Source organism: Pan troglodytes, chromosome 4 (assembly GCF_028858775.2).
Source record: "Pan troglodytes isolate AG18354 chromosome 4, NHGRI_mPanTro3-v2.0_pri, whole genome shotgun sequence".
In the NCBI taxonomy this organism is placed as follows: domain Eukaryota; kingdom Metazoa; phylum Chordata; class Mammalia; order Primates; family Hominidae; genus Pan; species Pan troglodytes.
The window spans coordinates 36,454,172-36,479,000 of NC_072402.2; the positions used below are offsets into that span (position 1 = coordinate 36,454,172).

Below are 24,829 nucleotides of genomic sequence, written 5' to 3' on the forward strand. Positions count from 1 at the left end.
CTTAAAATATATGCAAAACTAAAAAAGTTGTTGTTTAGGGATACATCCTTTTATGGTAAAGTATTTTAAAAGCATGGGAATGATAAATACAAAACTCAGAGTAGCAGACACCCATGGGTGAAAGGGAGAAAAGGAGAGGAATGAGAGAGTGAAGAAACAGAGAATGGGACACACTGGTGATATTCTAGTTCTTATCTTAAGTTGGGGGAGGGTACCTTTGGTGTTCATTTATTAGTATAATGAATGTGTATGTTACGCATAATAACAAAATTCTTTAAAATTGGAAATTACAACTCCTAAGAGATTTTTCAGTTAATGTGTGATTTAAGTTTTACAAGGCGGCCGGGCACGGTGGCTCACGCCTATAATCCCAGCACTTTGGGAGGCCGAGGCGGGCAGATCACGAGGTCAGGAGATAGAGACCATCCTGGCTAACATGGTGAAACCCTATATCTACTAAAAATACAAAAAATTAGTGAGGCGTGGTGGCACACGCCTGTAGTCCCAGCTACTCGGGAGGCTGAGGCAGGAGGATTGTTTGAACCTGGGAGGCGGAGGTTGCAGTGAGCGTAGATCGCGCCACTGCACTCCAGCCCAGGCAACAGAGCGAGACTCCGTCTCAAAAAAAAAAAGTTTTACAAGGCTGGGCACAGTGGCTCAAACCTGCAATCCCAGCACTTTGGGAGGCCAAGGTGGGTGGATGGGTTGAGTCCAGGAGTTCAGGACCAGCCTGGGCAACATGGGGAAACCCTGTCTCTATCAAAAATTAGCTGACCATGGTGGTGCATGCCTGCAGTCCCAGCTACTTGGGAGGCTGAGATAGAAGATTGCTTAAGCCCTGGAGGTCCAGGCTACAGTGAGCCGTGATAGTGCCGCTGCACTCCCGCCTGGGCAACAGAGTGAGACCCCATCTCGAAAAAATAAAAATAAAAAAGTTTTGCAAGCATCCAAAATCCAGTCAAAGTAATGTGAACATAACTTCAGGGAGGCCTCATTATACACACACACACACACACACACACACAAAAGATACCAAGTGCTTCTGAGGTGGCTTTGATGCAGGGCAGGTTCTTGGCTTCACTCAGGAAGGAACTCAAGAGCAAGCAGACAATAGAAGAAAACAGCTTTACTGAGGCTGAGCTCAGTGACTGCTCTTGCAGAGGAGAGTTTCCCCATAGGGAGTGTGCCTAGAGTAGCAGCCCAGGGGCACTTTTGCAGTCATACTTATACCTTTTTTTTTTTTTTTTTTTGAGATAGAGCTTGCTCTGTTGCCCAGGCTGGAGTGCAATGGTGCCATCTCAGCTCACTGCAACCTCTGCATCCCAGGTTCAAGCAATTCTCATGCCTCAGCCTCCCGAGTAGCTGGGACTACAGGTGTGCACCACCATGCCCAGCTAATTTTTGTATTTTTAGTAAAGACAGGGTTTCAACATGTTGGCCAGGCTAGTCTGGAACTCCCGACCTCAGGTGATCCACCGCACCTGGCCATACTCACTTTTAATGACATGCTAATTAAGGGGCAGGCTGTTCAGAAATAGAGAGAAAATGGGCAGTAACTTCCGAGTGTTGCCATGGCAAGGGTAAACTGTCATGGCACTGGTAGGCGCTTCTTCCTGGCTGTGGCCAGTCTTCAATCTGGTCCACAGGTAAGTCCCGCCTGCCTCATACCTCAGCTTCACCCAATTACTCTCCAGTAGCCCCATTCTTATTGTTGTCAAGTGACATCAGACAAGCCAAATTCTGTCTTTGAGAACTATAAATGATATACAATGGAGGACAGATTACTCCAGCTTAATTGGCCCAACTGATACTGAGCAATTTATGATTTTTAGTGATACTCAAAGTTGGACTAGGTCCCAGTGTAAGAAAACTTGGAACCTGAGACAATTTGCATTGTAAAAAACCTCCTGCAGAGAATGTAATCTACGTAAGGATGTTTTCATTTTTTATTACAACCGAAAATGTAATAACTTATTCAAGGCATCTGACTGTACACTTTTTGGTCATTTTTTCCAGCTGTTGTCTTATATCATTCTCTAAGTTCTGCTTTTCTCTCTAACCAGATTCCAAGTTCCTCAAGAGAACTTCCTTGTGAGTTCTCTAACCCCTGGCAGAGTGCTGAGCACACACAAAACAAGGTTTCAATAAACTTTTTAAAATTTATTTTTAGAGACAGAGTCTCCCTCTCTCACCCAAGCTGGAATGCAGTGGTGTGATCATAGCTCATTGCAGCCTCAACCTCTCGGGATCAAGCAGTCCTCCCACATCAACCTCCCAAGTAGCTGGGACTACAGGCAGGTGCCACCATGCCTGGCTAATGACTTTTTAATTTTTTTTTTTTTTTTTTTGAGATAGGGACTCACTCATTGCCCAGGCTGGTCTCAAATTCTTGGGCTCAAGCGATCCTCTCACTTCAGCCTCCCAAAATGTTGGGATTATAGGTGAGAGCCATTGTGCCTGGTCTAACTTCTAAAAAATTTTAGTAATTCACCAGGCACGGTGGCTCACGTCTGTAATCCCAGCACTTTGGGAGGCCGAGGCGGGCAGATCACAAGGTCAGGAGTTCGAGACCAGCCTGGCCAATGTGGTGAAACCCCATCTCTACTAAAAATACAAAAATTAGCCATGCCTGGTGGTTCGTGCCTGTAATCCCAACTACTCAGGAGGCTGAGGCAGGAGAATCGCTTGAACCTGGGAGGCAGAGGTTGCAGTGAGCCAAGATCACCCCACTGCACTCCAGCCTGGGCAACAGAGTGAGACCCCAACTCAAAAAAAAAATTTTTAGTAATTCAACTTAAAACATTTGATTAACGTACAAAGTAATGTATAATGTTATAAAAATGTAAACAATGTAGGTTGGAGTTACATACCTTCTTCTCTCCCACTCTCAACTGTCCTACCCAAGGATTGTCATTGTTAAGTTTGCTGTGGGTTTTTCCAGACTTTTTAATGCACAGACATACTAATTTGTAAGTTTTTTTCCTTGTATATGTCAAAAGAAAAATTACAATGCATTTAATTATAGATCTAATTGGCTTTTTTTTTTTTTTTTTTTTTGAGACAGAGTTATATTCTTGTTGCCCAGGCTGGAGTGCAATGGTGCGATCTTGACTCACTACAACCCCCGCCTCCCGGGTTCAAGCGATTCTCCTGCCTCAACCTCCCAAGTAGCTGGGATTACAGGCATGCACCACCACACCAGGCTAATTTTGTATTTTTAGTAGAGACGGGGTTTCTCCATGTTGGTCAGGGTGGTCTTGAACTCCCGACCTCAGGTGATCCGCTCGCCTCAGCCTCCCACAGTGCTGGGATTACAGACGTCAGCCACCGAGCTGGGGCTAATTGGCTTTTATTTGTAATTCATAAATCAGGTCAGCATCTCTTTTATATAATAGAATGAAAGCTCCCCCGGGGCAATGGCAGAACAGTGGGCTTCGGAGGGTGGGAACAAGGTAAAAAAAAAAAATAGAAAAAAGCTGATTGGTTAACATCAGGTTACTTTTTTCCATAAGGTTTACAGCAGAGGGGATTTCCTTATATTAACTTAGGTAGATTGAAATCTCACATTTTCAAGGAAACGTGGTCTGTTTTGGGATCTATTTTCTTTTTTTAAGTTTCGATTTGATTATGTGGCATTTAACATGAGTGACTCTGTTACCCACACTGGATTGGTTCCATGACTTGGCAGGTGACAGTCCAATGGCGACAACCAACGAGGACTTTCCAAGGGGATTTTATTACTTGTAACAAATAAGAACACTGGGGATAATTCCCCAAAGCAGTCCCTACCCACACAAAGTGGAAAACCGGGCTTATATTAGGCTGGTTAGCTGAGTCATTGTATGTAGCAGTGTAAAGGCAGCACCGTACAGTTGCCGATCATGCTTCTACAGACCTCATACATCGCACATTTAAGCAATGGTGAATAAGCTCCTTTCTGGGTGGAGTTTTCAGTATGGTAATGAGGAGAGATTGCCAGAGTTCATCACCAACTCAGGTATCTCTGAATCTAAGTGTTTTCTTTTGTTTTGCCAAGGCTGAGCTTCTTCTCCTTGTTCTTTGAAACAAGAACTCAATGTGCAATAGTTGCAAGGGAGTACTTTTTCACCGTGTGTACTCAAAAACCCAGGGACGGTTGGGCGCAGTGGTTCACACCTGTAATCCCAGCACTTTGGGAGGCCGAGGCAGGTGGATCACCTGAGGTCAGGAGTTCGAGACCAGCCTGGCCAATATGGTGAAACCCCTGTCTCTACTAAAAATACAAAAAAAATTAGCTGGGTGTTGTGGTGGGCGCCTGTAATCCCAGCTACTCGGGAGGCTGAGGCAGGAGAATTGCTTGAACCTGGGAGGCAGAGGTTGCAGTGAGCCAAGATCGCACCACTGCACTCCAGCCTGGGTGACAGAGCGAGACTGCGTCTCAAAAAAAAAAAAAAACCCAGGGACTATGGGTTACAACTCCATTCTGGTTTGGTCTGGTCTGTTGGGGCCTAGTGCAGGAGCTCAGTCCAAAACAATAGCCTCCCAGTTTGTGTTTAACACATAAACATGGAATTATACTATCCATATTCTTCTACAACTTGCTTTTTAAATTGAACAATATAGTCTTCCTTGTCACTGTGTGTGTATATCTATATATGTTGTTTTATATAGCTGCTTAGTGTTTCATAGCATGGATATGTCATAATTTATTTAAATTTATTCAAATAATCTCCTATGGTTGAATATTTAGGTAGTCCTTAAGTTTTCACTCTTATGAACAATGCTACAGTGAATATTCTTGTACATATATTTTTTGCACAATTGGTGTTTTTTGTAAGCTAGAGCTCCAGATGAATTACTGGGGGAAATACAGTGATGTTTTGAAAAGGACACTCAGGAAGATGCAAGTTCCAGTCTTAACTCTGCGACTTCTAATTTGTGTGACTTTAAGCAAGTCACTTTAACTCCCTGAAATTCTGTTATTTCCTCTGTAAGAGGAGAAAACATCTCAGTGTGCTTCATAGAACTGTTGTGAAAATCAGGTAATGAAGCAAACGCATCATGGTTGATTCAGATTAGTTTGTTTCATTTTAATAGAATAAGAGTATTTCCTCAGCTTCTTCGTATTCTGCTAAATCTCATTAGATGGCATGCAAAATTTTAGTGGTTGATCGGAATGTTCTTCTTTTGAATATATAATAGGGAACCAAGTAGAAGAATATTATTGAAATAAAATAAACCAGTACATTATGGGGAAATAGGTCTCTTTCTTTGGAAGAATGAACTGAGGATCCCAGATATGATCATCCTTAGAAAAAACATGAGAACAGCCCATAATAATCTCCAAGAAAGAATACACAGAAAATGCCTGCCCTGGAGTTTTATAAGGTCATAGGCAGGAAAGTCTATAGGACCTTTATCATCAAAGCAGTCTATAAAACACCAAGTGGTTAAGAAAGTACTTGTGGACCTGATGCAGTGGCTCATACCTGTAATCCCAACACTTTGGGAGGCTGAGGCAGGAGGATCACTTGTGTCCAAGGGTTCAAGACCAGCCCGGGCAATACAGTGAGAGCTGATCTCTACAAAAAAAAAATTTTTTTTTAATTAGCCAGATGTGGTGGTGTGTGCCTGTAGTCCCAGCTACCCAGGAAGCTGAGTCAGGAAGATTGCTCGAGCCTCGGAGTTTGAGGCTGCAGAGAGCCATGACTGTGCCACTGCATTCCAGCCTGGGTAACAGCGTGAGACCCTGTTTCAAAAAAAGAAAAAAAAAGAAGAAAGAAAGAAAAAGAGAAAGAGAGAAAGAAAAACAAAGAAGGAAAGACAGAAAGAAAGAAAGAAAGAAAGAAAGAAAGAAAGAAAGAAAGAAAGAAAAGAAAGAGAAGAGAACAGAAGAGAACAGAAGAGAAGAGAGAAAGTATTTGTGACACTAATATTGTTTTCAAAAGACCTGAGCTTGAACTCCAGCTTTATCATTGACCAGTTCTGTGAGCAAGTGATAAGCTCTCAGAGTTTTTTTAAATAAAATTGAGATAATAAAAATACCTATAATTCTTAGTAATTCATATGAGGCAATATACATGAAGAAAGCCAACAGAGATCCTTGCAAATTGTGACGCTTAGTAGATGTAATTGAGGTAAAAGGAGAAAAAAAGAAAATTCTCATGGAAATAACATTTCAAGAAGGAAATAACTTTGAGACCTTGAACCAAGAGATGTCACCTCTCTAAACCTCTGCTTTCCTCACCCGCAAAATGAGGAAATTGAATTAGATCTTTTTTTTTTTTTTTCTTTTTGAGTCTCACTCTGTCGCCCAGGCTGGAGCGCAGTGGCGCGATCTCAGCTCACTGCAAGCTCCGCCTCCCAGGTTCATGCCATTCTCCTGCCTCAGCCTCCCTAGTAGCTGGGACTGCAGGCGCCCGCCACTACTAATTAGCCTGCCCAGCTACTTTTTGGTATTTTTAGTACAGACGGGGTTTCACCGTGTTAGCCAAGATGGTCTCGATCTCCTGACCTCGTGATCCGCCCACCTCAGCCTCCCAAAGTGCTGGGATTACAGGCATGAGCCACCGCACCCGGCCGAATTAGATCATTTTTAAAGTCCCTTTCATTCAAACAACAATAATAATGACAGCTACATGTAATAAAGTGCTTACTATGTTGAAACACTGTTCTAATTGATTTATATTTATTGATTCGTTTAATCTTTTAGCTGAACCATGAAGCAGACATTGATACCTGTTGATATTGGGTTTTTTGTTGTTGTTTGTTTGTTTTTGAGAGGGAGTCTCACTCTGTAGTCCAGGCTGGAGTGCAATGGCGAGATCTCGGCTCACTGCAACCTCTGCCTCCAGGGTTCAAGGGATTCTCCTGCCTCAGCCTCCCGAGTAGCTGGGATTACAGGCGCCTGCCACCAAGCCCGGCCAATTTTTGTATTTTTAGTACAGACGAGGTTTCACGTTGGCCAGGCTGCTCTCGAACTCCTAACCTCAGGTGATCCGCCTGCCTTAGCCTCCCAAATTTTAAGATTGCGGCGTGAGCCATTGTGCCCGGCTGATAACTGTTGATATTTGAAGGAGACTTCTTTTCGAAATTATTTTACTTCATTTTATTTTTAAGATTTATTGACTAATAAGTTTACATAGAGATGCTTTTTCTCTTTTTGGGGGGAAAAAATTTAAATACAGAGAAGAACTAATATTAGTTATCTAATGCTACATAATGAATTATCCTAAAACTTAGCAGCTTTAAACAAGCATTAGTCTCACGTAATTTCTGTGGGTCAGGAATCTGAGAGTGGCTTAGCTGGATGGTTCCCTCTCTGACTCTCTCATGAGATTATAGTCAGATTGTTGGCCAGGGCTGCAGTCATCTGAAGGAGCTGGAGAATCTCCCTCTGAGCTTATTCAGTAAATTTCAGTTCCTCACCGCGTGAGCCTCTTCATAAGGCTCCTCAGACAACTTGGAAGCTGGTCCCCAGAATGAGAAATCAGAATGAGAGAATATGAAAAAGAAAGAGAGAACCCAACACAGAAGCTGTAGTCTCCTAATCTTGTAGGTGTATCCACTCCTCTAATCTTGGATGTGACATTCCATCATTTCTTTCACTTTCTATCTGCCAGGAGCAAGTCACCAAGTACCAAGTCCACCCCATACTCAAGGGGAGGGAAATTAAGCTCCATCTCTAAGGAGAGAAATATCAAATAATTTATAAATATATCTTTTATTTTATTTATTATTATTATTATTATTATTATTATTATTTGAGACAGAGTCTCACTCTTTTGCCCAGGCTGGAGTGCAATGGCATGATCTCAGCTCACTGCAACCTCCACCTCCCAAGCTCAAGTGATTCTCCTGCCTCAGCCTCCTGAGTAGCTGGGATTACAGGTGCCTGTCACCACACCTGGTTAATTTTTGTATTTTTTGTAGAAACGGGGTTTCACCATATCGGCCAGGCTAGTCTCAAACTCCTGACCTCAAGCGATCCACCCACCTCAGCCTCCCAAAGTGCTGAGATTACAGGCGTGAGCCACCACACCTGGCCAGAATTTATAAATATATCCTTTAAATCACAATGAGTACAAAGAAAAAATAACACATAGTAGTGTACTTACTGCCCCAAATTGACAGTGAAATTATTACCTTATATTTTTCTCAGGAACATTTTCAATTAAAAAAATTAGAAATAGGCTGGTCATGGTGGCTCATGCCTGTAATCCCAGCACTTTGGGAGGCCGAGGTGGGCAGATCACGAGGTCAGGAGATCCAGACCATCCTGGCTAACACGGTGAAACCCTGCATCTACTAAAAATACAAAAAATTAGCCAGGCATGGTGGCGGGTGCCTGTAGTCCGAGCTACTTGGGAGGCTGAGACAGGAGAGTGGCGTGAACCTGAAAGGCAGAGCTTGCAGTGAGCCGAGATTGTGCCACTGCATTCCAGCCTGGGCTATAGAGCAAGACCCCATCTCAAAAAAAAAAAAAAAAAATTAGAAATAAAGTCTTCTTTGTTTTTATGCCCAGTCCCAATTCTATTCCGTCTCCAGAGGTAACAACTATCAAATTGTGTGACATATCTTTCCCATCTTTTTAAAATTATTATTTTACATACGCATAAGGATAGTGAAATAATGTATAGTATTATTTTGTGAATTTTTAAGAAATTTCATAAATGGTATCATACATATTCTGCAAGTTGCATTTTCACTCAATATTATTTTTGAGATCTGTGTATGCTGATATATTTAGACTTAGTTAAATATTTTGTTGTATAAATACACCACTTTAAATTCATCTATTGATGGAGATTATTTCCTAAATTATAAATCACTATTATAATCAAAGCTACAACAAATAGCTTTATTCACGTTTCCTTGTGCACATGTGCAAGAGTTTCTCTAGAGCTGTTTCTCAGATATTTTGACCCAGCCCATAAGAAATGTCTCATTGTGACCAACCTATATCTCATTGTGACCAGTTATATATATTTAAATGAAACCAAAGTCTCATGAGAAAAGTACTTTTTTTTTTTATTATTTTTATTTTTTGCTTTCGTTGCCCAGGCTGGAATGCAATGGCGTGATCTCGGCTCACTGCAATCTCCGCCTTCCAGGTTCAAGCGATTCCCTGCCTCAGCCTTCCAAGTAGCTTGGATTACAGGCATACACCACCACATCCGGCTAATTTTGTATTTTTAATAGAGACGGGGTTTCTCCATGTTGGTCAGGCTGGTCGCGAACTCCCGACCTTAGGTGATCCACCCGCCTCGACCTCCCAAAGTGCTGGGATTACAGGCGTGAGCCACTGCGCCCAGCGAAAAGTACTTATTCTTTCTACAAAGAAATGGCCTTTGATGTTACATATTTTTAATCTGTTACTTATTTATTTACTATGTTGCTAAGGCTGGAGTGTAGTAGCTATTCACAGGTAATCATAGTATACTGCAGACTCAAACTCATAGGCTCAAGCCATCCTCCTGCCTCAACCTCCTCAGTAGCTGGGATTACAGGTGTGCATCATAATCTATTTTATTTTTATTTTTTATTTTGAGACGGAGTCTCACTCTGTCACCCAGGCTGGAGTGCAGCGGCACGATCTCGGCGCACTGCAACCTCTGCCTCCCGGATTCAGGGGATTCTCTTGCTTCAGCCTCCCAAGTTGCTGGGATTACAGGCACCTGCCACCACGCCCAGCTAATTTTTGTATTTTTAGTAGAGATGGGGTTTCGCCATGTTCGCCAGGCTGGTCTCAAACTCCTGACTTCATGTGATCTGCCCACCTCGGCCTTCCAAGTTTCTGGGATTACAGGCATGAGCCACCACACCTGGCCAAATCTATGTTATTTAAATTGCTAGTTGACATCCACTAAATTGATTTCTAGACCCACTATTGGGGTTTCCCTCTGTAGTTTATGAAACAGTCTTCTAAGTTCTATGTGTACCCATATACAGGTTGTGGCAATTTAAACTTCACAAAATATTGCAAAATTGTTCTTTGTAGTATTTGTATCAATTTACACTTCCCCAGCAACTTACAAGAGTTCCTTTTTGCCCACATTGGCACCCACGCTCAATATTGTCAGATTTTTCATTTTTGCCAATCTCATTATCAGGTTTCATTTAAGGGATGGATGAAAGCAGGCCTGCAGAAATGTATTATTTCTTTTGTGTAGGAGGCACAGGTGTAATGGGAAAATTCTTTCTCCTATGCTTGTCCTCAAAGCTGCTGTCTGTCATTACTGCCTCCCTTGGAAAATGCAATAATTAAAGGCAGAAAGGAAACACTACGGGGGCATCCCTCAGAGGAATCATAAGAGCCTTTGGAACAGAGCCAGACCAATCAGCTGTGGCTCCCTCTGGTCTCCCTCGGGAGCCACTTCAACCCATATACCACTTTCCTCAAGCCGTCTACTCTTTCAGCTGCCCGATATTCAGCAGCTACTTATTCTCCTACTACATAGAGAACATGAGACCATTACATGAAAACTCTTCTATACCTTATTCTTCATCTATAAACTTCTGCTTCCATAAATGTCTGTGGGGTTACCACAACCCCAGAGCAAGTGGTAACCTTCTTCCTGCCCAAGGCTAATTATTCCTATTGCCTGTACCCTCTGAGGGTTCTTGCTTCATGAATGATCCCTTTTTTTGTACCTATCTTTCACTCCTCTCCTCCTTCTTCTCTACCTCATCCTTCCCTTCAGCATGTAAGTATGCTCAAGTGTCTCCTTCCTGAATGAGGTCTTTCCTTGAGTCCTTATTTCCTCTCGGTCTGACTTATTCTTAATTACTGTCAGGCCCACCTATCATGTCCTCAGACTCATAAGACCTATTCTTTTCCTTCACAGCATTTACCGAAGCATGTGTGAGACTACAGACTCCTACGCAGTCAGCCCCAAAAGGTCAGAGACCTGGTATTTCTAGTGCCTAACACAGAGTAGACACTCAGTACATATCCATTGAGTAAATAAATGATTTACAGCCTAGAGCCTCACTCTATTATTCTCCACTTCTACACCATATGGATATTCTGAAATTAAAAGACTTTCCCACCTTCCCCCATTTGAAAAACACTGTTGGCTCCTCAGCCTGCAGAGTAAAGTCCACTCTCCTTAGCATGGCATACAATGGTTCTTTGAAAACACCTCACTCTTTCCCATCAAAGCAAAATAAATATCACCTCTTCTAGAGGAAGCAGAAGAGGAAAAATTCAAATCAGTTAATATTGTTATTAGCTGACAGAGCTGGAAAAAGATTCACCTTGCCCACTGCCTAGACAGAGCTGATTTATCCAGACAGGGGAATTGCAATAAAGAAAGAGTGGAACTCACGCAGAACGGGCTATATGGGAGATGGGAGTTTTATTATTACTCAAATCAGTCTCCCTGAGAATTTGGAGGGGTTTTTTGTTGTTGTTGTTGTTTTGTTTTTTGAGACAGAGTCTTGCTCTGTTGCCCAGGCTGGAGTGCAGTGGCATGATCTCGGCTCACTGCAACCTCTGCCTCCTGGGTTCAAGTGATTCTCCTGCCTCAGCCTCCCAAGTAACTGGGATTACAGGCATGTGCCATCATGCCTGGCTAATTTTTTGTATTTTTAGTATGGACGGGGTTTTAACATGATAGCCAGGATGGTCTTGATCTCCTGACCTCGTGATCTGCCTGCCTTGGCCTTTCAAAGTGCTGGGATGACAGGCGTGAGCCACCGCTCCCGGCCGAGAATTTGGAGTTTTTAAGGATAATTTGGTGGGTAAGGGACAGTGAGTAAGGAGTGCTGATTGGTTGGGTTGGAGATTAAACTCATAGGAAGTTGAAGCTGTCCTCTTTTGCTGAATCAGTTCTTGGTGGAGGCCACAAGATCAGATGAGCCAGTTTATCCATCTGGGTGGTGCCAGCTGATCTATCAAGTGCAGGGTCTGCAAAATATCTCCAGCACTGATCTTAGGTTTTACAATAGTGATGTTGTCTCTAGGAGCAATTTGGGTAGGGTCAAAATTTTGTAGCCTCCAGCTACCTGACTCCTAAACCATAATTTCTAATCTTGTGGCTAATTTGTTAGTCCTACAAAGGCAGTGTAGTCCCCAGGCAGAAAGGGGGTTTATTTTGGAAAAGTGCTGTTACTGTCTTTATTTCAAAGTTAAACTATAAACTAAGTTTCTCCCAAAGTTAGTTTGGCCTATGCCCTGGAATGTACAAGGACAGCTTGGAGTTTAGAAGCAATATGGAACTGGTTAGGTCAGATCTCCTTCACTGTAATCATAATCGTAGTTATAGTTTTGCAATGGTGATTTCAATCCCTCTGTTTGGGTTTTATAAGACCTTATTCGTAAGGTGTGTCTAGGAAGATGGGAAAAGGTCGAAAACTGCACTGGTTTCTTCCAGGGGGCATAGTGAGAATAGGAGTTGACCCCAAGGTGAGAGGAGTGGAACCGCTTTGCAGCTGTCTGAGCATAGGGACTGGGTTGGGGTTCCAAGGCTTACCTGACAAGCCTTCAGTATTCTCATCTACAGTTTTAGTGAGTAGCATACTATAAGGTAAATGAGTCCTAGGATAAGAAATGCAAATCCTAGGCCGGGCGCGGTGGCTCACGCCTGTAATCCCAGCACTTTGGGAGGCCGAGGCGGGCGGATCACGAGGTCAGGAGATCGAGACCATCCTGGCTAACACGGTGAAACCCCGTCTCTACTAAAAATACAAAAAATTAGCCGGGCGTGGTAGCGGGCGCCTGTAGTCCCAGCTACTCGGGAGGCTGAGGCAGGAGAATGGCGTGAACCCGGGAGGCGGAGCTTGCAGTGAGCCGAGATCGCGCCACTGCACTCCAGCCTGGGCGACAGAGCGAGACTCCGTCTCAAAAAAAAAAAAAAAAAAAAAAATAGAAATGCAAATCCTAGTTTTAGAAGTAAAGATTCGAAAGCATTAGTTTGGGGACTTGTAGCCAACAAAGAATTTAGGATTTAGTCCAAATTGCAGAGAATAATAAAAACTTGAGAACAACTAACAATAGGTGTACTGTAGTTTTCTGAAACGTAATTTTTCTCTTTCCAGTCCCCATTTTTATTAAAGCAAAACAAGTTTTAGTCGTATTATGCATGGCCTGATTATTTGTATAAAGTGCAGCAAGAATAATTATTTACCATATAGGCTCCTTTTAAAATTGGCTTTGCTGAGGCTAGACAAGGTGGTCCATGCCTATAATCCCAGCACTTTTGGAGGCTGAGGCGGGTGGATCATGAGGTCAGGAGATCGAGACCATCCTGGCTAACATGGTGAAACCCCGTCTCTACTAAAAATACAAAAATTAGCTGGGCATGGTGGCAGGCACCTGTAATCCCAGCTACTCAGGAGGCTGGGGCAGGAGGATCGCTTGAACCAGGGAGTTGGAGGTTGCAGTGAGCTGAGATTGAGCCACTGTACTCCAGCCTGGTGACAGAGCGAGAATCTGTCATAAAATAAAATAAAATAAAAATTGGCTTTGCTGAAACTTTGTTCCATAAGGAATCTCAGATTATACTTTTTAAAGCCTTAGAGCCCATCCACAGATTTATCTATGGCTGCAAATATACCTGTATGAGTTGGGTGAATTTTCCTCCTCTCCAGGTCCCAAGATAACTTGGGATCCCTGGACTTTCAGAAGGTGACATTCTTTACTCACCACAGGTCAGGAACCCTGTACAGAGACTGTGTAGACAAAGTATGAGGCCAGCTTTCCTGCAGGGCTTTTATTGGCTCTATAAGTCAACTTCGATTCCTTAAAGCAGTCTGTTTATATTTGAAAGCACAACATTTCAAAACCTTGGTAAAATAACCATCATATCCAATTGTGTCCCTTTTTGTCAGCATATAAGGTTTCCAGGTTTCTTTTCTCTGCAGCTTCCAGAAGAATGGACAGTCAGACTGAGTCAGGCCTGTTGAGCTTCCGCTAACAATTCCTCCAGGTTTCAGCAAATGTGACCGACCAGACAAACTGGAAGAGCCTGTTGGACTTTCATCAGCAATTTCTTCAGAGATCTCCTCTACACATGCAAATACACACAACAAAAAAGTCAAGCAGAAGTCCTTCCAGACAGAGATTCCAGATTAAATCACAAACCAAGACTATTCCTCCAAATAAGTCCCCTATTCTCCATCCAATTAGAGCAGACACCCCACGATGGGGCTATAGACAGGCACCCCATGATGGGGTTACAGATAGCAACCCTTTCATTGAGGCCAAGAAATCAGGAGAAGGAAGGGGCTGTTAGCAACACCTAGAATACACATCTAATCAGACACCCTGTGATGGGGCTACAGACACCCCATGTTGGAGCTACAGACAGACACCCTGTGATGAGGCTACAGTTATGGGATGTCTCCCCAGGATTATTTCTCTATCACAATTAAATCCATGCACAATGGGTCAGTAATGCCATGCCAGTACAGACTGTGCCAGAGTCAAAGAGAACTAGATGTCTGCTTGGGCTGGCCTCTGGATCAATCAATCACCAGTAAGGGGCTATCAAACTGTGGGTGGGTAGAAACAAGGGCAATCCTGGATGAGCCCCCAAATTTGTAACTGCCCAACAGGTTCTCCTTGCCCACTGCCTAGATACAGCTGATTTATCAAGACAGGGGAACTGCAATAGAGAAAGAGTAGTTCATGCAGAGCCAGCTGTACAGGAGACCAGAGTTTTATTGTTACTCAAATCAGTCTCCCCAGTACTATTTCTCTATTGCAATTAAATCCATGTGTATTGGGTCGGCAGCATCCCATTAGTAGAGACAGTACCAGAGTCAGCCCTGAATCCAGAACTAAGTGGCCATTTGGGCTGGCCTGTGGATCCATTGCTGGAGTTGGGTACTGAGCCACAGGCAGGTAGCCACAAGGGTGATCCTGGACAAGCCCCAGATTTGTAACTGCCCAGTGGGTTTTTCTTGCCCACTGCCTGGATAGAGCTGATTTATCAAGACAGGGAATTGCAACAGAGAAAGAGTTTAATTCACACAGAGCCAGCTCTACTGAAGACTGGGGTTTTATTATCACTCAAATCAGTCTCCCTGAGAATTCAGGGATTGGAGTATTTAAGGATAATTTTGTGGGTAGGGGCCAGTGAGTTGGGAGTGCTGATTGCTCGGGTCAAAGATGAAATCATAGGGAGACAGTGCTGTGCTCTTGTGCTGAGTCAGTTCCTGGGTGGTGGCCACAAGATCAGATGAGCCAATTTATCCATCTGGGTGGTGCCAGCTGATCTATCAAGTGCAGGGTCTACAAAATATCTTGAGCACTGATCTTAGGTTTTATAACAATGATATTATCTCCAGGAGAAATTTGGGGAGGGTCAAAATCTTGTAGCCTCCAGCTGCATGACTCCTAAACCATAATATCTAATCTTGTGGCTATTTTGTTAGTCCCACAAAGGCAGTCTAGTCCCCAGGCAGGAAGGGGGTTTGTTTTGGGAAAGGGCTGTTATTGTTTTTGTTTCAAAGTTAAACTAGACACTTGAGGCTAGGAGTTCAAGACCAGTGTGGCCAGCATGGCGAAACCCTGTCTCTACTAAACACACAAAAATTAGCCAAGCATGCTGATGCATACCTGTGGTCCCAGCTGCTTGGGAGGCTGAGGCACAAGAATCACTTGAACCCAGGAGGTGAAGGTTGTGGTGAGCTGAGATTACACCACTGCACTCCAGCCTGGGTGACAGAGCAAGACTCTGTCTCAGAAAAAAGAAAAAAAAAAGTTAAAACTATAAACTAAGTTTCTCCCAAAGTCAGTTTGGCCTATGCCCGGGAATGGACAAGGACAACTTGGAGGTTAGAAGGAAGATGAAGTCAGTTAGGTCAGATTTTTTTCACTGTAATTATATTCTGTTATAATTTTGCAATGGCAGTTTCATGGTAGAGAAAGAGTTTCATATCTATAGATAAAGGTTACATAATTATTTGTAAATTTTATCCATTTGTTATGCTGGTGGTGGTTGTTTTTTTCCTGCTCGTTTTTCTTCCATTGGAAATGTCGTATCTATCATTTCAAAGGGAAGGGACTCTAACATTTTACTGAGCACTTACTGTACAACAGGCATTAGACTAAATTTCTTATTTACTATTTAGAAGAGGAAACAGTTCAGAGCACTCTGAGCTATGTGAGGTATGCAAAATTTATCAGGCCCAGAGGGAATGAGTATGGGACTTCCGTTATCCCCCATTCCCACGGGCAATTGGCTAAAAGCATTTTGTTCCTGACTAGCTGCCTCATCCATTATCTTCATTTTCCTGGAATTTGAGATACAAAGAACAATGTGGCAGACAATCAATATCTTGTGTTATTTTAATGTAAATTCTTGGTAAGCAACTTAGGAACTGCCTCTTCTTTTTTCCTTTAAAAACCCACTTGTAACTGCTGCTAAGCAAAGCGTATATTCAGGGCACCTTGAATCTATGCTCCTGGGTTGCAGTCCTCAAACTCAGCCCAAATCAACTCTCTACTTATATTAATTTTGCCTCAGTTTTTTCCTTTAGGTCGGCATGATTCAGAGTGACTTCCCACCATCACCTGGTGTTTCTCTCTGAAATAAGTGCTTGGTACCAGCATGAACTCATTGCATTCTCCATTTTTGGAGGTCCTACCACATGCTGGGGGTGACTTCTTTTGAATCTGAGCCTTCCTTTCTTTTCAGTTGCAGTCTAGATTTTGAGCTGTTCTGCAAACCATCTCTTTCCTTTAAGAATGAGGGCTTTAGTTTCTCTCCCTGGATAGGAGATTCAAGTAAAAAGCTCTGCAGAGAGCTGCCTTCTTCTTGTTCCTCACAGTTCTTCGGCCTCAAAGCAGAAGGTTCAGTTCACAGTTGGGAAAGAAGTTATGCAGAGGACTTCTGCCTTCTCTGCCTCTACCTCATGACAAAAAGTTCAAGTTATAGATCATTTGGTTACTCTAGCACCGGTGGTTTCACCACTTCTGGCCTAGAATTCTATAGCATGCTTTTAAAACTGCAGCTGCTTTGTTACTTACAATTTGGACTTGTATTTTCATTTGTGACCAATTTCTGTTGATTCCAAACCAAAGCATGCATATGGGTAATTTATGCTCATAAGCAGCACACTTTGACCCAAAATATATTTCTGGCCTTGATCAGTTTTGAAAAGTTCCTAAATTATGGGAAATCAAGCTTCAAAATCTGAGCACTCTTTAAAGGGACAGCTACCTTTAGAAACACTAGCTCGTTTTAGGTACAATGCTTATGGGGCATCCTCTTGTAAATATCTAAGAAAATTGACCCACATAACCTGGAATGGTCATAAGCATCAATGGCTGAAATGGGGGGGAATCCTTTGAAATGCGTAAAACAATTCATTTGTGTCCACAGTTGGAAAAAGCTGAACTAGACAAACTGAATGAAAGACATACTTTTTTTTTTTTTTTGAGACAAAGTCTTGCTCTGTTGCCCTGGCTGTGCAGTGGTGCGTTCTCAGCTCACTGCAACCTCCGCCTCCCAGGTTCAAGAAATTCTCCTGCCTCAGCCTCCCAAGTAGCTGTGACTACAGGCATGCGCCACCACGCCTGGCTAATTTTTGTATTTTTAGTAGAGACAGGGTTTCACCATATTGGCCAGGCTGGTCTCAAACTCCTGACCTCGTGATCCACCTGCCTTGGCCTCCCAAAGTGTTGGGATTACAGGCGTGAGCCACCGTGTCTGGCCTGAAAGACATACTTATTGTTTGTCATGGTTGAAATTTGATAAGAAAAGATTTGAAAATATTTTTTAAAGAGTTCTAACAGCTAGAAGTTAGCTTAATTAAAAACTGATATTCAGACTACAACTTACTTTGTGAAAAATAAAGAAGGTCTTTTTGCTTTTCCTCTTTTGTTTTCTGTTTCTGGGGTTTTTTGTTGTTGTTAATATACTAAAAACCTTATTTTAAAAAATGGTTGGTTCCCTCTGTTTCCTATTTTGTTGGCATGATTTTTGCTGAGAAAAAACTGTAAAACTTCACTGGCCTTTTAGATAGATTAAAATCTCCCTCAAGCCGGGCACAGTGGCTCACGCCTGTAATCCTAGCACTTTGGGAGGCCGAGGTGGGCAGATCACCTGAGATCAGGAGTTCAAGAGCAGCCTGACCAATATGATGAAACCCTGACTCTACTAAAAATACAAAAATTACCTAGGTATGGTGGCACATGCCCGTAATCCCAGATACTCGGGAGGCTGAGGCAGGAGAATCACTTGGACCCAGGAGGCAGAGGTTGCAGTGGGCTGAGATCGTGCCATTGCACTCCAGCCAGGGTGACAGAACAAGACTCCGACTCAAAAAAAAAAAAAAAAAATCTCCCTCAGTTGGGTCCTCCAGGACTTGTTCTTTCACTCACTTCCACTTCTGCTACTCCTTCCTTTTGCCATCTTCAATACCATGTATGAGACCTAATAGCCCTGAGACCGCTCGAGGAACACACAAAAATGTGCCACCCTCTCCCCTTTTGGGGGGTCCTCTGTCTCTCATGGAGTCTCAAAAGTCATACGCAGGTTTCTCACAGGTCTACAGCTTTGCTTTCTTCTGCATTGAGTATTCTGATCTCTGGCTTTGGGAATGCCAAGGGTTACTTTATACTGTGAGGGAGAACTTGATCTTTGTTTGTGTAATAGCTGGCAAGTCACTGGTGAAACCTGCAGAAGTGGCTGACAGCAGCTGCAGTGAATGGTAATTACTGCAGGGAGCTACTTGTTTATTTGCACATTTAGATAAAAGAGATATTATTTGAACACTTGGAAGCTGTGGAAACACTCACCACCAAGGCATAAGGCTCCTATGGAGGATGAGCTGACCACGTACTGAGCTGAGTGTTGAGTTGCCCACCAGCCTTAGGGGAATGTCTTTGTAGTGAGGAGCACTGCGGAAATGTTGCACAGCCTAGGCTTGTGGCATTTCCCTTTTGGAAGAAACCAGGGATTCAAAGTAAATGTGGAATCCTTGATTTCTGGAGATCTAGATGCTCTGCCTTCCAGCTGTGCCTGCTTTTCACATATTTAAATATTAGGCCCTAAAAACAATAAATGTTTTATTTGGCCTATTCATTAAAGGGCTCCACCCTAAAGTCAGTAATTTAATTAAGAAACATTAAGTTGAAAAGACTACCCATCAAACTAAATCAGTCTCCAAAATGCAACTTTCTGACATTTAGCTAGTTATTTTGAAACTTTTTGTAAAACATATTTAGGAGTGCAAAAGGCTTATGGAAAAAAAAAGAAATAATAAATAAAAGATAATTACATCTATAAAGGAAATGTCCATTTGTAAGAACATCTCCCTCTCTGCACCTAAACTACATTGGCTTAAAGTTTATGTAATAAGCCTTACCTTTGTTTAAGATGATTTTTCAGCCAGGCATGGTGGCTCACACCTGTAATCCCTGCACTTTGGGAGGCTGAGGTGGGAGGATCACCTGAGGTGGGGAGTTCGAGACCAGTCTGACCAAAATGGAGAAACCCCGTCTCTACTAAAAATACAAAATAAGCCCAGCGTGGTGGCGCATGCCTGTAATCCCACCTACCCGGGAGGCTGAGGCAGGAGAATCGCTTGAATCCGGGAGGCGGAGGTTGTGGTGAGCCGAGATGGCACCATTGCACTCCAGCCTGGGCAACAAGAGGGAAACTCAGTCTCAAAAAAAAAAAAGAAAGATCTGTACGTATATACGTTTATATTACGCGTATGGGATATTTCACTACCAAAATATACAAAAGAGCTCCAATTAATTGGATCTAAAAAAAAAAAGTAAGCACTTGGCCAGGCATGGTGGCTCACGCCTGTAATCTCAGCACTTCGGAAGGTCGAGGCGGGCGGATCATGAGGTCAGGAGATTGAGACCAGCTTGGCCAATATGGTGAAACCCCATCTCTACTAAAATACATAAAAAATTAGCCAGGCATGGTGATGCACGCCTGTAATCCCAGCTACTCAGGAGGCTGAGGCAGAAGAATCTCTGGAACCCGGGAGGCGGAGATTGCAGCGAGCCGAGATCGTGCCACTGCACTCCAGCCTGGGTGACAGAGGGAGACTCCGTCTCAAAAAAAAAAAAAAGTAAGCACTTAAATACTTTATCAGAAAAATAGAAACTAACTAAAATGTTCAGTTCATATGACTTGAGTAAATCTTTAGTAAAGAAGAACCACTTTAATATGATTGGTTTAATGAAAACAGCTATGTCTTCGGATCAGCAAAATACCCATGTATTTAACTTTAGGGTTTTTGCTTAGGTGGCAACTGCCTAACATTTGCAGGCTGTAAAAATGATTAACACGGAAATAACATGAGATGATGGCTAGCTTTGTTTAATGAACAATTCAAGCATAATTGTTAAAAGTGAGTAAGTTTAAATGAATAGAAACAGAAGTTTATCAGTGTACTCATTTGTATAGTGGTGAGTTTTTGAAAAATTTATAAATGAACTTTTCAAAAATCTTTTTCAGTAACTTAACTTTTTTTTTTTTTTAAGGTGGAATCTTGCTCTGTCACCCAGGCTGGAGTGCAGTGGAGCGATCTTAGCTCACTGCAACCTCTGCCTCCCAGGTTCAAGAGATTCTCCCGCCTCAGCCTCCCAAGTAGCTGGGATTACATTACAGGTATGCACCACCACACCTGGCTAATTTTTGTACTTTTAGTAGAGACGGGGTTTCACCATGTTAGCCAGGCTGGTCTTGATCCCCTGACCTCAAGTGATCCGCCCACCTCAGCCTCTCAAAGTGCTGGGATTACAGGCATGAGCCACTGTGCCCAGCTTCAGTAAATTAATATTATAGTCATGTTATAATTAAGTAGTAGATGTTCATGAAATGTCTGAGTCATCTCTAAGTAAAAATATTAAAACATTAATCATTAAATATAAGTTTAAATCTATATACTTTGATATCTTATTTTTATATGGCATAGAAAAGCTAAATATATTTAGACCTGTTAATAAACAAAAATAAATTGAGATATCTTTCTAAAAATTATAAAATGGTTTTCATCCGTCTATCAGTAATGATATAAAACAGTTCAAAATTACTTCCTAAGTTTTCCACCAGAAATTCAGGTTGCTAAAAGTTAAAAATTGTATAGTTCATATATGCAATTGAAACTACTAGATGTAAGAGAAACAATTCTGTATACAGAGTGAGTAAGAAAAATAGGATGTGTTTTTGGTAAAGAAGGTTATAAAGAAGATATGAGAGTGAGGTTTCTGTTAAGGGAAAACTAATTTTGTCTAGAGGCTTTTAAAGGGTGTTTTAAGTTGAAAGGACAAAAGAAAGAATGATGGATAAAACTACATGAACACAGAAATTTAAAGAAAGAGAATGTGAAAAATTCTAAGTAAGTGGTTATGAGAAGTTTATAGAAATCTTATCTTGGTTTTTTTATTTAAAAAAATTACTTTGGTGGAGATGAGTTCTCACTATGTTGCCCAGGTTGCTCTCGAACTCCTGGGGTCAAGCAATCCTCCCACAGCAGTCTCCCAAAGTGCTGGGATTACAGGCATTAGCCACTATGCTCAGCCAGAAATACTATTTTGTGTGGTCAAAGATGATTGAGATTGGATGGATTAGCATTTCCATTGTGCAAATCACTCACGCCGGTTTCTATTGACTTGGGTTAATCGTGTGACCGCGGTAGCTGGCACGAAATTGACCAACCCTAGGGTTAGTATGGCTTAGTTAAACTTTCGTTTATTGCTAAAGGTTTATCACTGCTGTCTCCCGTGGGGGTGTGGCTAGGCTAAGCGTTTTGAGCTGCATTGCTGCGTGCTTGATACTTGTTCCTTTTGATCATGGTGATTTAGAGGGTGACTAGTCTTCCAGACTGGTAGAATGAATACACGGAATAGTGAAAAGTCAGTTGAAAGCTTAAAGAAAATTTTAACTTTCCCTGGCCTAAGGATCTTCCATTTGCTTAACTTACATTCTACCCTGTTTGGAAAACATCAGCTTTCTGCCTTTGAAATGGGAATGGGACTACCCATGCACCTGGATAAAGGAGCCTATGAACTAGCTCTCCTTAAAAGTTGTAAACTAGGCCAGACATGGTGGCTTACGCCTGTAATCTCAGCACTTTGGGAGGCCGAGCGGGTGGATCATGAGGTCAGGAGTTCGAAACCAGCCTGGCCAACATGGTGAAACCCTGTCTCTACTAAAAGTACAAAATTTAGGTGTGGTGGAATGCAACTGCAATCCCAGCTCCTTGGGAGGCTGAGGCAGGAGAATTGCTTGAACCTGGGAGGAGGAGGAGGTTGCAGTGAGCCAAAATCGTGCCACTGCACTCCATTCCGGGAGACAGAGCAAGACTCCATCTCAAAAAAAAAAAAAAGAGTTGGGCCAGGCACGGTGGCTCACGCCTGTAATCTTATCACTTTGGGAGGCTGAGGTGGGTGGATCATGAGGTCAAGCGTTCAAGACCAGCCTGGTCAAGAAGGTGAAACCCTGTCTCTACTAAAAATACAAAAATTAGCTGGGCGTGGTGGCAGGCACCTGTAATCCCTGCTACTTGGGAGGCTGAGGCAGGAGAATAGCATGAACCTGGGAGGCGGAGGTTGCAGTGACCCGAGATCGCACCACTGCACTCCGACAGGGCGAGACTCCATCTCAAAAACAAAACAAAACAAAACAAAACAAAAGTTGTAAACTAAAAATCCAAAGTCCCTTACCAACTGAATGGACCCCCTCTTGTCCAAGGGGACCCCAGAGAAACCTTAAAAACTGAACTCCCAAGGGCTGGGCGCGGTGGCTCACGCCTGCAATCCCAGCACTTTGGGAGGTCAAGGCAGGCGGATCACAAGGTCAGGAGATCAAGACCATCCCCGTCTCTGCTAAAAATACAAAAAAATTAGCCGGGCGTGGTGGCAGGCGCCTGTAGTCCCAGCTACGCAGGAGGCTGAGGCAGGAGAATAGCATGAACCTGGGAGGCGGAGCTTGCAGTGAGCCGAGATCACGCCACTGCACTCCAGCCTGGGCGACAGAGTGAGACTCGGTCAGAAAAAAAAAAAAAAGTGAACTCCCAGTCAAAATAGGAAGAGGGGTCAAGCACGCCTCATTATATTCCCTCCCTTTTGGAGTTTAGGCACAACAATTGACCAGCATTCATGTTAAAATAGAGATTATAAGACTGAAAAAACAGACTCTTTGTGGCAATAAGATGTCAAATTATAAACAAGACCTAAGACTATGGAAGGAAAGGGTTAAGTCATGTCTGCAAGCCATCCATCTTGCTACATAGCATGCTTAACTTAAAACGTGCCTTTCTGGCCGAGTGTCGTGGCTCACACCTGTAATCCTAGCCCTTTGGGAGGTTGAGGCGGGCAGATCACCTGAGGTCAGGAGTTCGAGACCAGCCTGACCAACATGGTGAAACCCCATCTCTACTTAAAAGACAAAATTAGCAGGGCGTGGTGGTGCATGCCTGTAATCCCAGCTACTCGGGAGGCTGAGGCAGGAGAATCACTTGAACCCACGAGGCAGAGGTTGCAGTGAGCCAAGATTGTGCCATTGCACTCCAGCCTGGGTGAGAGAGCAAAAATCTGTCTCAAAAAAAAAAATCCCTTTGTGTTGACTTCAAGTTTTAGACAGAGCCCTACTCTTTTGGTCAACTGCAAATTAAAGAATCTCTGAATCCACCCTTACCTGTAAGCCCCTGCTTTAAGATATCCCACCTTTTCTTTTCTTTTTTTTTTTTTTTTGAGATGGAGTCTCGCTCTGTTGCCAGGATGGAGCACAGTGACATGATCTTGGCTCACTGCAAACTCTGCCTGCCGAGTTCAAGCGATTCTCATGCCTCAGCCTCCCGAGTAGTGGGGACAACAGGCGTGAGCTGCCACACCCAGCTAATTTTTGCATTTTTAGTAGAGATGGGGTTTCACCATGTTGGCCAGGATGGTCTCCATCTCCTGACCTCGTGATCCTCCTGCCTCAGCCTCCCAAAGTGCTGGGACTACAGGCGTGAGCCATTGCGCTGGCCTAGATATCCCACCTTTTCATACAGAACCATGTACACCTTCCATGTATTGATTTATGTCTTCACCTATAACTCCTGCCTCCCTGAAATACATAAAACCAAACAGTAATCCAGGCTTTGGTACAAGTTCTCAGGACTCCTGAGGTTGTGTTTTCCTGGGCCATGTTCACTCATGTTAGCTCAGAATAAAACTCTTGAAAATATTTTACAGAGCTTGGTTTTTCCATTAACAAGGTGGTATTCTTCATTATTGCAAGGCCTTATAAGTTTCTCACTGAAAATTCTAAATTAATTAAGGATTAACAGCAAGCTCCCAGCAGGAGACAAAAACATCAAAGATCATGGACTCCAGCCTGAAGATTTTGTTTAATGGAAAATGCTGAAAGAAAGAAAGAGAGAGAGAAAGAAAGAAAGAGAAAGGAAGGAAGGAAGGAAGGAAGAAGGGAGGGAGGGAGGGAAGGAAGGAAGGAAGGAAGGAAGGAAAGAAGAAAGAAAGAAAGAAGGGAGGGAGGGAGGGGAAAAGAAAGGAAGGAAAGAAAGAAGGGAAGGCAGGAAGGAAGGAAGGAGGGAAGGAAGGAAGGAAGAAGGGAGGGAGGGAGGGAAGGAAGGAAGGAAAGAAGAAAGAAAGAAAGGAGGGAGGGAGGGGAAAAGAAAGGAAGGAAAGAAAGAAGGGAAGGCAGAAAGGCAGGAAGGAAGGAGGGAAGGAAGGAAGGAAAGAAGGAAGAAAAGAAAATGCTATCAAATAAAGGACTTGTTCCAACAACTACATTAGAAGGGACACTATTAGGCAGCCCTGCCTGAGTGGACATCTTCCTCGGTGGAGATCTCCAATACTTTGTTCTTTAGACCAGGACAAGAAATAGGTTACAATATTCATTTGGTTATCTTCAGGAATAGGAATACTTTT

The 24,829-nt window shown here is 42.9% G+C and overlaps 1 long non-coding RNA gene across 1 annotated transcript in view; it reads right to left on the reverse strand.

Moving 5' to 3' along the window:
* Window positions 1–13,679: 13,679 nt before the first annotated feature.
* The window catches only part of LOC134810010 (uncharacterized), a 32,017-nt gene continuing 20,867 nt past the window's right edge, over window positions 13,680–24,829 (reverse strand). The window contains exons 2-3 of the long non-coding RNA XR_010157069.1: window positions 15,545–15,662; window positions 13,680–13,988 (exon numbers count right to left, since the gene is read on the reverse strand). This is a non-coding gene — a long non-coding RNA (uncharacterized LOC134810010). The remainder of the gene's footprint in view (window positions 13,989–15,544; window positions 15,663–24,829) is intronic.